Below are 12,884 nucleotides of genomic sequence, written 5' to 3'. Positions count from 1 at the left end.
CCATAGTATAGTATGTCGAAAAAAGTGATAAAAAGCCATAGTATAGTATGTCGAAAAAAGTGATACAAAAAGCCATAGTATAGTATGTCGAAAAAATTGATAAGAAAAGCCATAGTATAGTATGTCGAAAAAAGTGATAAAAAGCCATAGTATAGTATGTCGAAAAAAGTCATAGTATAGTAAGTCGAAAAATATGATAGTATGTCGAAAAAAGTGAAAAAAGTCATAGTATATTGTGTAGCAAGGAACAGGCAGATGAGGTAGTCTAGTGGTTAAGGTGATGGACTGCTAATCTGTTGTGCTCTGCATGTGTGGGTTTGAATCCCGTCCTTGTTGAACCATAGTGAATTGTTCTGCTACAGCTACGTCTCAACATAGCAACACGATTCTTTCAAATAATTATGTCGAAAAAAGTGATAAAAACGCCATAGTATAGTATGTCGAAAAAAGTCATAGTATAGTATGTTGAAAAAAGTCATAGTATAGTATGTAGAAAAAAGTGAGAAAAAAGCCATAGTATAGTATGTTGAAAAAAGTGATAAAAAAGCCATAGTATAGTATGTCGAAAAAAGTGATAAAAAAGCCATAGTATAGTATGTCGAAAAAGTCATAGTATAGTATGTCGAAAAAAGTGAGAAAAAAGCCACAGTGTAGTATGTCGAAAAAATTGATAAGAAAAGCCATAGTATAGTATGTCGAAAAAAGTGATACAAAAAGCCATAGTATAGTATGTCGAAAAAATTGATAAGAAAAGCCATAGTATAGTATGTCGAAAAAAGTGATAAAAAGCCATAGTATAGTATGTCGAAAAAAGTGATACAAAAAGCCATAGTATAGTATGTCGAAAAAATTGATAAGAAAAGCCATAGTATAGTATGTCGAAAAAAGTGATAAAAAGCCATAGTATAGTATGTCGAAAAAAGTCATAGTATAGTAAGTCGAAAAATATGATAGTATGTCGAAAAAAGTGAAAAAAGTCATAGTATATTGTGTAGCAAGGAACAGGCAGATGAGGTAGTCTAGTGGTTAAGGTGATGGACTGCTAATCTGTTGTGCTCTGCATGTGTGGGTTTGAATCCCGTCCTTGTTGAACCATAGTGAATTGTTCTGCTACAGCTACGTCTCAACATAGCAACACGATTCTTTCAAATAATTATGTCGAAAAAAGTGATAAAAACGCCATAGTATAGTATGTCGAAAAAAGTGATGCAGAAAGCCATAGTATAGTATGTCGAAAAAATTGATAAAAACGCCATAGTATAGTATGTCGAAAAAATTGATAAAAACGCCATAGTATAGTATGTCGAAAAAAGTGATAAAAACGCCATAGTATAGTATGTAGAAAAAAGTGAGAAAAAAGCCATAGTATAGTATGTTGAAAAAAGTGATAAAAAAGTCATAGTATAGTATGTCGAAAAAAGTCATAGTATAGTATGTCGAAAAAAGTGATAAAAAAGTCATAGTATAGTATGTAGAAAAAAGTGATAAAAAAGTCATAGTATAGTATGTAGAAAAAAGTGAGAAAAAAGCCATAGTATGTTGAAAAAAGTCATAGTATAGTATGTTGAAAAAAAGTGAAAAAAAAGCCATAGTATAGTATGTCGAAAAAAGTCATAGTATAGTATGTGGAAAAAAGTGTTAAAAAAGCCATAGTGTAGTATGTCGAAAAAAGTGATAAAAAAGCCATAGTATAGTATGTGGAAAAAAGTGATAAAAAAGCCATAGTACAGTATGTCGAAAAAAGCCATAGTATAGTATGTCGAAAAAAGTCATAGTATAGTAAGTCGAAAAATATGATAAAAAAGCCATAGTATAGTATGTCGAAAAAAGTGAAAAAAGTCATAGTATATTGTGTAGCAAGGAACAGGTAGATGAGGTGGTCTAGTGGTTAAGGTGATGGACTGCTAATCCGTTGTGCTCTGCATGTGTGGGTTTGAATCCCGTCCTTGTTGAACCATAGTGAATTGTTCTGCTACAGCTACGTCTCAACATAGCAACACGATTCTTTCAAATAATTATGTCGAAAAAAGTGATAAAAAAGGCATAGTGTAGTATGTCGAAAAAAGTGATAAAAAAGCCATAGTATAGTATGTCGAAAAAAGTGATACAGAAAGCCATAGTATAGTATGTCGAAAAAATTTATAAAAACGCCATAGTATAGTATGTCGAAAAAATTGATAAAAACGCCATAGTATAGTATGTCGAAAAAAGTGATAAAAAAGCCATAGTATAGTATGTTGAAAAAAGTCATAGTATAGTATGTAGAAAAAAGTGAGAAAAAAGCCATAGTGTAGTATGTTGAAAAAAGTGATAAAAAAGCCATAGTATAGTATGTCGAAAAAAGTGATAAAAAAGCCATAGTATAGTATGTCGAAAAAAGTCATAGTATAGTATGTCGAAAAAAGTGAAAAAAGTCATAGTATTTAGAAAAAAAGTGAAAAAAGTCATAGTATATTGTGTAGCAAGGAACAGGCAGATAAGGTGGTCTAGTGGTTAAGGTGATGGACTGCTAATCCATTGTGCTCTGCATGTGTGGGTTCGAATCCCGTCCTTGTCGAACCGTAGTGAATTATTCTGCTACAGCTACGTCTCTCAACATAACAACACGATTCTTTCAAATAATTATGTCTAAAAAAGGCATAGTGTTGTATGTCGAAAAAAGTGATAAAAAAGCCATAGTATAGTATGTCGGAAAAAGTGATAAAAACGCCATAGTATAGTATGTCGAAAAAGGTCATAGTATAGTATGTCGAAAAAAGTGATACAGAAAGCCATAGTATAGTATGTCGAAAAAAGTCATAGTATAGTATGTGGAAAAAAGTGTTAAAAAAGCCATAGTGTAGTATGTCGAAAAAAGTGATAAAAAAGCCATAGTATAGTATGTGGAAAAAAGTGATAAAAAAGCCATAGTACAGTATGTCGAAAAAAGCCATAGTATAGTATGTCGAAAAAAGTCATAGTATAGTAAGTCGAAAAATATGATAAAAAAGCCATAGTATAGTATGTCGAAAAAAGTGAAAAAAGTCATAGTATATTGTGTAGCAAGGAACAGGTAGATGAGGTGGTCTAGTGGTTAAGGTGATGGACTGCTAATCCGTTGTGCTCTGCATGTGTGGGTTTGAATCCCGTCCTTGTTGAACCATAGTGAATTGTTCTGCTACAGCTACGTCTCAACATAGCAACACGATTCTTTCAAATAATTATGTCGAAAAAAGTGATAAAAACGCCATAGTATAGTATGTCGAAAAAAGTCATAGTATAGTATGTTGAAAAAAGTCATACTATAGTATGTAGAAAAAAGTGAGAAAAAAGCCATAGTATAGTATGTTGAAAAAAGTGATAAAAAAGCCATAGTATAGTATGTCGAAAAAAGTGATAAAAAAGCCATAGTATAGTATGTCAAAAAAGTCATAGTATAGTATGTCGAAAAAAGTGAGAAAAAAGCCATAGTGTAGTATGTTGAAAAAAGTGATAAAAAAGCCATAGTATAGTATGTCGAAAAAAGTGATAAAAAAGCCATAGTATAGTATGTCGAAAAAAGTCATAGTATAGTATGTCGAAAAAAGTGAAAAAAGTCATAGTATTTAGAAAAAAAGTGAAAAAAGTCATAGTATATTGTGTAGCAAGGAACAGGCAGATAAGGTGGTCTAGTGGTTAAGGTGATGGACTGCTAATCCATTGTGCTCTGCATGTGTGGGTTCGAATCCCGTCCTTGTCGAACCGTAGTGAATTATTCTGCTACAGCTACGTCTCTCAACATAACAACACGATTCTTTCAAATAATTATGTCTAAAAAAGGCATAGTGTTGTATGTCGAAAAAAGTGATAAAAAAGCCATAGTATAGTATGTCGGAAAAGTGATAAAAACGCCATAGTATAGTATGTCGAAAAAGGTCATAGTATAGTATGTCGAAAAAAGTGATACAGAAAGCCATAGTATAGTATGTCGAAAAAAGTCATAGTATAGTATGTGGAAAAAAGTGTTAAAAAAGCCATAGTGTAGTATGTCGAAAAAAGTGATAAAAAAGCCATAGTATAGTATGTGGAAAAAAGTGATAAAAAAGCCATAGTACAGTATGTCGAAAAAAGCCATAGTATAGTATGTCGAAAAAAGTCATAGTATAGTAAGTCGAAAAATATGATAAAAAAGCCATAGTATAGTATGTCGAAAAAAGTGAAAAAAGTCATAGTATATTGTGTAGCAAGGAACAGGTAGATGAGGTGGTCTAGTGGTTAAGGTGATGGACTGCTAATCCGTTGTGCTCTGCATGTGTGGGTTTGAATCCCGTCCTTGTTGAACCATAGTGAATTGTTCTGCTACAGCTACGTCTCAACATAGCAACACGATTCTTTCAAATAATTATGTCGAAAAAAGTGATAAAAACGCCATAGTATAGTATGTCGAAAAAAGTCATAGTATAGTATGTTGAAAAAAGTCATAGTATAGTATGTAGAAAAAAGTGAGAAAAAAGCCATAGTATAGTATGTTGAAAAAAGTGATAAAAAAGCCATAGTATAGTATGTCGAAAAAAGTGATAAAAAAGCCATAGTATAGTATGTCAAAAAAGTCATAGTATAGTATGTCGAAAAAAGTGAGAAAAAAGCCACAGTGTAGTATGTCGAAAAAAGTCATAGTATAGTATGTGGAAAAAAGTGTTAAAAAAGCCATAGTGTAGTATGTCGAAAAAAGTGATAAAAAAGCCATAGTATAGTATGTGGAAAAAAGTGATAAAAAAGCCATAGTACAGTATGTCGAAAAAAGCCATAGTATAGTATGTCGAAAAAAGTCATAGTATAGTAAGTCGAAAAATATGATAAAAAAGCCATAGTATAGTATGTCGAAAAAAGTGAAAAAAGTCATAGTATATTGTGTAGCAAGGAACAGGTAGATGAGGTGGTCTAGTGGTTAAGGTGATGGACTGCTAATCCGTTGTGCTCTGCATGTGTGGGTTTGATTCCCGTCCTTGTTGAACCATAGTGAATTGTTCTGCTACAGCTACGTCTCAACATAGCAACACGATTCTTTCAAATAATTATGTCGAAAAAAGTGATAAAAACGCCATAGTATAGTATGTCGAAAAAAGTCATAGTATAGTATGTTGAAAAAAGTCATAGTATAGTATGTCGAAAAAAGTGATGCAGAAAGCCATAGTATAGTATGTCGAAAAAATAGATAAAAACGCCATAGTATAGTATGTCGAAAAAAGTCATAGTATAGTATGTCGAAAAAAGTGATGCAGAAAGCCATAGTATAGTATGTCGAAAAAATTGATAAAAACGCCATAGTATAGTATGTCGAAAAAATTGATAAAAACGCCATAGTATAGTATGTCGAAAAAAGTGATAAAAACGCCATAGTATAGTATGTAGAAAAAAGTGAGAAAAAAGCCATAGTATAGTATGTTGAAAAAAGTGAGAAAAACGCCATAGTATAGTATGTCGAAAAAAGTGATAAAAACGCCATAGTATAGTATGTAGAAAAAAGTGAGAAAAAAGCCATAGTATAGTATGTTGAAAAAAGTGATAAAAAAGTCATAGTATAGTATGTCGAAAAAAGTCATAGTATAGTATGTCGAAAAAAGTGATAAAAAAGTCATAGTATAGTATGTAGAAAAAAGTGATAAAAAAGTCATAGTATAGTATGTAGAAAAAAGTGAGAAAAAAGCCATAGTATGTTGAAAAAAGTCATAGTATAGTATGTTGAAAAAAAGTGAAAAAAAAGCCATAGTATAGTATGTCGAAAAAAGTCATAGTATAGTATGTGGAAAAAAGTGTTAAAAAAGCCATAGTGTAGTATGTCGAAAAAAGTGATAAAAAAGCCATAGTATAGTATGTGGAAAAAAGTGATAAAAAAGCCATAGTACAGTATGTCGAAAAAAGCCATAGTATAGTATGTCGAAAAAAGTCATAGTATAGTAAGTCGAAAAATATGATAAAAAAGCCATAGTATAGTATGTCGAAAAAAGTGAAAAAAGTCATAGTATATTGTGTAGCAAGGAACAGGTAGATGAGGTGGTCTAGTGGTTAAGGTGATGGACTGCTAATCCGTTGTGCTCTGCATGTGTGGGTTTGAATCCCGTCCTTGTTGAACCATAGTGAATTGTTCTGCTACAGCTACGTCTCAACATAGCAACACGATTCTTTCAAATAATTATGTCGAAAAAAGTGATAAAAACGCCATAGTATAGTATGTCGAAAAAAGTCATAGTATAGTATGTTGAAAAAAGTCATAGTATAGTATGTAGAAAAAAGTGAGAAAAAAGCCATAGTATAGTATGTTGAAAAAAGTGATAAAAAAGCCATAGTATAGTATGTCGAAAAAAGTGATAAAAAAGCCATAGTATAGTATGTCGAAAAAGTCATAGTATAGAATGTCGAAAAAAGTGAGAAAAAAGCCACAGTGTAGTATGTCAAAAAAAGTAATAAAAAAGCCATAGTATAGTATGTCGAAAAAAGTGAAAAAAGTCATAGTATAGTATTTAGAAAAAAAGTGAAAAAAGTCATAGTATATTGTGTAGCAAAGAACAGGCAGATGAGGTGGTCTAGTGGTTAAGGTGATGGACTGCTAATCCATTGAGGTCTGCATGTGTGGGTTTGAATCCCGTCCTTGTCGAACCATAGTGAATTATTCTGCTACAGCTATGTCTCTCAACATAACAACACGATTCTTTCAAATAATTATGTCGAAAAAAGTGATAAAAAAGGCATAGTGTAGTATGTCGAAAAAAGTGATAAAAAAGCCATAGTATAGTATGTCGGAAAAAGTGATAAAAACGCCATAGTATAGTATTTCGAAAAAGGTCATAGTATAGTATGTCGAAAAAAGTGATACAGAAAGCCATAGTATAGTATGTCGAAAAAATTGATAAAAACGCCATAGTATAGTATGTCTAAAAAAGTCATAGTATAGTATGTTGAAAAAAGTCATAGTATAGTATGTAGAAAAAAGTGAGAAAAAAGCCATAGTATAATATGTTGAAAAAAGTCATAAAAAAGTCATAGTATAGTATGTTGAAAAAAGTGATGAAAACGCCATAGTATAGTATGTCGAAAAAGTCATAGTATAGTATGTCGAAAAAAGTGAGAAAAAAGCCATAGTATAGTATGTCGAAAAAAGTCATAGTATAGTATGTCAAAAAAAGTGATAAAAAAGCCACAGTGTAGTATGTCAAAAAAAGTAATAAAAAAGCCATAGTATAGTATGTCGAAAAAAGTCATCGTATAATATGTCGAAAAAAGTGGTAAAAAAGCCATAGTATAGTATGTCGAAAAAAGTGATAAAAAAGCCATAGTATAGTATGTCGAAAAAAGTAATGAAAACGCCATAGTATAGTATGTCGAAAAAAGCCAAAGTATAGTATGTCGAAAAAAGTGATAAAAAAAGCCATATTACAGTGTGTCGAAAAAAATTATAAAAAAGCTATAGTATAGTATGTCGAAAAAAGTCGTAGTATAGTATGTGGAAAAAAGTGATAAAAAAGTCATAGTATAGTATGTGGAAAAAAGTGATTAAAAAAGCCATAGTATAGTATGTGGAAAAAAAGCCATAGTATAGTATGTCGAAAAAAGTCATAGTATATAGTAAGTCTAAAAAAGTGATAAAAAAGCTATAGTATAGTATGTCGAAAAAAGTCGTAGTATAGTATGTGGAAAAACGTCATAGTATAGTATGTCTAAAAAAGTGATAAAAAAGCTATAGTATAGTATGTCAAAAAAAGTAATAAAAAAGCCATAGTATAGTATGTCGAAAAAAGTCATAGTATAGTATGTCGAAAAAAGTGGTAAAAAAGCCATAGTATAGTATGTCGAAAAAAGTGATAAAAAAGCCATATTACAGTGTGTCGAAAAAAGTGATAAAAAAGCCATAGTATAATATGTCGAAAAAAATTATAAAAAAGCTATAGTATAGTATGTCGAAAAAAGTCGTAGTATAGTATGTGGAAAAAAGTGATAAAAAAGCCATAGTATAGTATGTCGAAAAAAAGCCATAGTATAGTATGTCGAAAAAAGTCATAGTATAGTAAGTCGAAAAATATGATAAAAAAGCCTTAGTATAGTATGTCGAAAAAAGTGAAAAAAGTCATAGTATAGTATTTAGAAAAAAAGTGAAAAAAGTCATAGTATATTGTGTAGCAAAGAACAGGCAGATGAGGTGGTCTAGTGGTTAAGGTGATGGACTGCTAATCCATTGAGCTCTGCATGTGTGGGTTTGAATCCCGTCCTTGTCGAACCATAGTGAATTATTCTGCTACAGCTATGTCTCTCAACATAACAACACGATTCTTTCAAATAATTATGTCGAAAAAAGTGATAAAAAAGGCATAGTGTAGTATGTCGAAAAAAGTGATAAAAAAGCCATAGTATAGTATGTCGGAAAAAGTGATAAAAACGCCATAGTATAGTATTTCGAAAAAGGTCATAGTATAGTATGTCGAAAAAAGTGATACAGAAAGCCATAGTATAGTATGTCGAAAAAATTGATAAAAACGCCATAGTATAGTATGTCTAAAAAAGTCATAGTATAGTATGTTGAAAAAAGTCATAGTATAGTATGTAGAAAAAAGTGATAAAAAAAGCCATAGTATAGTATGTCGAAAAAATTGATAAAAAAGTATTAGTATAGTATGTAGAAAAAATTGATAAAAACGCCATAGTATAGTATGTCGAAAAAAGTGGTAAAAAAGCCATAGTATAGTATGTCGAAAAAAGTGATAAAAAAGCCATATTACAGTGTGTCGAAAAAAGTGATAAAAAAGCCATAGTATAATATGTCGAAAAAAATTATAAAAAAGCTATAGTATAGTATGTCGAAAAAAGTCGTAGTATAGTATGTGGAAAAAAGTGATAAAAAAGCCATAGTATAGTATGTCGAAAAAAAGCCATAGTATAGTATGTCGAAAAAAGTCATAGTATAGTAAGTCGAAAAATATGATAAAAAAGCCTTAGTATAGTATGTCGAAAAAAGTGAAAAAAGTCATAGTATAGTATTTAGAAAAAAAGTGAAAAAAGTCATAGTATATTGTGTAGCAAAGAACAGGCAGATGAGGTGGTCTAGTGGTTAAGGTGATGGACTGCTAATCCATTGAGCTCTGCATGTGTGGGTTTGAATCCCGTCCTTGTCGAACCATAGTGAATTATTCTGCTACAGCTATGTCTCTCAACATAACAACACGATTCTTTCAAATAATTATGTCGAAAAAAGTGATAAAAAAGGCATAGTGTAGTATGTCGAAAAAAGTGATAAAAAAGCCATAGTATAGTATGTCGGAAAAAGTGATAAAAACGCCATAGTATAGTATTTCGAAAAAGGTCATAGTATAGTATGTCGAAAAAAGTGATACAGAAAGCCATAGTATAGTATGTCGAAAAAATTGATAAAAACGCCATAGTATAGTATGTCTAAAAAAGTCATAGTATAGTATGTTGAAAAAAGTCATAGTATAGTATGTAGAAAAAAGTGATAAAAAAAGCCATAGTATAGTATGTCGAAAAAATTGATAAAAAAGTATTAGTATAGTATGTAGAAAAAATTGATAAAAACGCCATAGTATAGTATGTCGAAAAAAGTGGTAAAAAAGCCATAGTATAGTATGTCGAAAAAAGTGATAAAAAAGCCACAGTGTAGTATGTCAAAAAAAGTAATAAAAAAGCCATAGTATAGTATGTCGAAAAAAGTCATAGTATAGTATGTCAAAAAAAGTGATAAAAAAGCCACAGTATAGTATGTCGAAAAAAGTGATAAAAAAGCTATAGTATAGTATGTCGAAAAAAGTCATAGTATAGTATGTGGAAAAAAGTGATAAAAAAGCCATAGTATAGTATGTTGAAAAAAGCCATAGTATAGTATGTCAAAAAAAGCCATAGTATAGTATGTCGAAAAAAGTGATAAAAAAGCCATAGTATAGTATGTCGAAAAAAGCCATAGTATAGTATGTCGAAAAAAGTCATAGTATAGTAAGTCTAAAAAAGTGATAAAAAAGCTATAGTATAGTATGTCAAAAAAAAGTCATAGTATAGTATGTGGAAAAACGTCATAGTATAGTATGTCTAAAAAAGTGATAAAAAAGCTATAGTATAGTATGTCGAAAAAAGTCGTAGTATAGTATGTCTAAAAAAGTGATAAAAAAGCTATAGTATAGTATGTCAAAAAAAAGTCATAGTATAGTATGTGGAAAAACGTCATAGTATAGTATGTCTAAAAAAGTGATAAAAAAGCTATAGTATAGTATGTCGAAAAAAGTCGTAGTATAATATGTGGAAAAAAGTGATAAAAAAGTCAAAGTATAGCATGTGGAAAAAAGTGATTAAAAAAGCCATAGTATAGTATGTCAAAAAAAAGCCATAGTATAGTATGTCGAAAAAAGTCATAGTATAGTATGTCGAAAAATATGATAAAAAAGCCATAGTATAGTATGTCGAAAAAATTGATAAAAAAGCCATAGTATAGTATGTTGAAAAAAAGTGAAAAAAGTCATAGTATATTGTGTAGCAAAGAACAGGCAGATAAGGTGGTCTAGTGGTTAAGGTGATGGACTGCTAATTCGTTGTGCTCTGCATGTGTGGGTTTGAATCCCGTCCTCGTCGAACCATAGTGAATTGTTCTGCTACAGCTACGTTTTAACATAACAACATGATTCTTTCAAAAAATTATGTCTAAAAAAGTCATAGTATAGTATGTCGAAAAAAGTGATAAAAACACCATAGTATAGTATGTCAAAAAAAATGACGAAAACGGCATAGTATAGTATGTCGAAAAAAGCCATAGTATGTGGAAAAAATTTATAAAAACGCAATAGTATAGTATGTCGAAAAGGTCATAGTATAGTATGTCGAAAAAAGTCATAGAATAGTATGTCAAAAAAAGTAATAAAAAAGCCATAGTATAGTATGTCGAAAAAAGTCATAGTATAGTATGTCGAAAAAATTGATAAAAAAGCCATAGTATTGTATGTTGAAAAAAGTGATAAAAAAGCCATACTATAGTATGTCGAAAAAAGTGATAAAAAAGCCATAGTATAGTATGTCGAAAAAAGAGATTAAAAAAAGCCATAGCATAGTATGTCGAAAAAAGTCATAGTATAGTATGTCGAAAAAATTGATAAAAAAGCCATAGTATAGTATGTTGAAAAAAGTGATAAAAAAGCCATAGTATAGTATGTCGAAAAAAGCCATAGTATAGTATGTCGAAAAAATTTATAAAAACGCAATAGTATAGTATGTCGAAAAGGTCATAGTATAGTATGTCGAAAAAAGTCAGAGTATAGTATGTCGAAAAAAGTGGTAAAAAAGCCATAGTATAGTATGTCGAAAAAAGTCATAGTATAGTATGTCGAAAAAAGTCATAGTATAGTATGTCTAAAAAAGTGATAAAAAAGCTATAGTATAGTATGTCGAAAAAAAGTCATTGTATAGTATGTGGAAAAAAGTGATAAAAAAGCCATAGTATAGTATGTCGAAAAAAGCCATAGTATAGTATGTCGAAAAAAGTCATAGTATAGTATGTCTAAAAAAGTGATAAAAAAGCTATAGTATAGTATGTCGAAAAAAGTCATAGTATAGTATGTCAAAAAAAGTGATAAAAAAGCCACAGTATAGTATGTCTAAAAAAGTGATAAAAAAGCTATAGTATAGTATGTCGAAAAAAGTCGAAGTATAGTATGTGGAAAAAAGTGATAAAAAAGTCAAAGTATAGTATGTGGAAAAAAGTGATTAAAAAAGCCATAGTATAGTATGTCAAAAAAAAGCCATAGTATAGTATGTCGAAAAAAGTGTTAAAAAAGCCATAGTATAGTATGTCGAAAAAAGTGATAAAAAAAGCCATAGTATAGTATGTCGAAAAAAGTGATAAAAAGCCATAGTATAGTATGTCGAAAAAAAGCCATAGTATAGTATGTCGAAAAAAGTCATAGTATAGTAAGTCGAAAAATATGATAAAAAAGCCTTAGTATAGTATGTCGAAAAAAGTGATAAAAAAAAGCCATAGTATAGTATGTCGAAAAAATTTATAAAAAAGCCATAGTATAGTATGTTGAAAAAAAGTGAAAAAAGTCATAGTATATTGTGTAGCAAGGAACAGGCAGATGAGGTGGTCTAGTGGTTAAGGTGATGGACTGCTAATTCGTTGTGCTTTGTATGTGTGGGTTTGAATCCCGTCTTCGTCGAACCATAGTGAATTGTTCTGCTACAGCTACGTCTCAACATAACAACATGATTCTTTCAAATAATTATGTCTAAAAAAGTCATAGTATAGTATGTCGAAAAAAGTGATAAAAACGCCATAGTATAGTATGTCGAAAAAAGTGACGAAAAGGTCATAGTATAGTATGTCGAAAAAAGTCATAGAATAGTATGTCAAAAAAAGTAATAAAAAAGCCATAGTATAGTATGTCGAAAAAAGTCATAGTATAGTATGTCGAAAAAATTGATAAAAAAGCCATAGTATTGTATGTTGAAAAAAGTGATAAAAAAGCCATACTATAGTATGTCGAAAAAAGTGATAAAAAAGCCATAGTATAGTATGTCGAAAAAAGAGATTAAAAAAAGCCATAGTATAGTATGTCGAAAAAATTGATAAAAAAGCCATATAGTATGTCTAAAAAAGTGATAAAAAAGCTATAGTATAGTATGTCGAAAAAAGTCGTAGTATAGTATGTGGAAAAAAGTGATAAAAAAGTCAAAGTATAGTATGTGGAAAAAAGTGATTAAAAAAGCCATAGTATAGTATGTCAAAAAAAAGCCATAGTATAGTATGTCGAAAAAAGTGATAAAAAAAGCCATAGTATAGTATGTCGAAAAAATTGATAAAAAAGCCATAGTATAGTATGTCGAAAAAAGTCATAGTATAGTATGTCGAAAAATATGATAAAAAAGCCATAGTATAGTAT

The 12,884-nt window shown here is 30.2% G+C and overlaps 2 non-coding genes across 2 annotated transcripts; both read left to right on the top strand.

The window, feature by feature from the left end:
- The first annotated feature begins 2,475 nt into the window (after positions 1-2,475).
- On the top strand, positions 2,476-2,557 carry trnas-gcu. The gene has a single exon. It is a non-coding gene; the product is annotated as a tRNA-Ser (tRNA).
- A 1,079-nt stretch (positions 2,558-3,636) lies between these two features.
- Positions 3,637-3,718, top strand: trnas-gcu. The gene has a single exon. It is a non-coding gene; the product is annotated as a tRNA-Ser (tRNA).
- Positions 3,719-12,884: the final 9,166 nt, after the last annotated feature.

This window comes from Sander lucioperca, chromosome 1 (assembly GCF_008315115.2).
Source record: "Sander lucioperca isolate FBNREF2018 chromosome 1, SLUC_FBN_1.2, whole genome shotgun sequence".
In the NCBI taxonomy this organism is placed as follows: domain Eukaryota; kingdom Metazoa; phylum Chordata; class Actinopteri; order Perciformes; family Percidae; genus Sander; species Sander lucioperca.
This window is presented reverse-complemented; position numbering and strand designations above follow the sequence as displayed.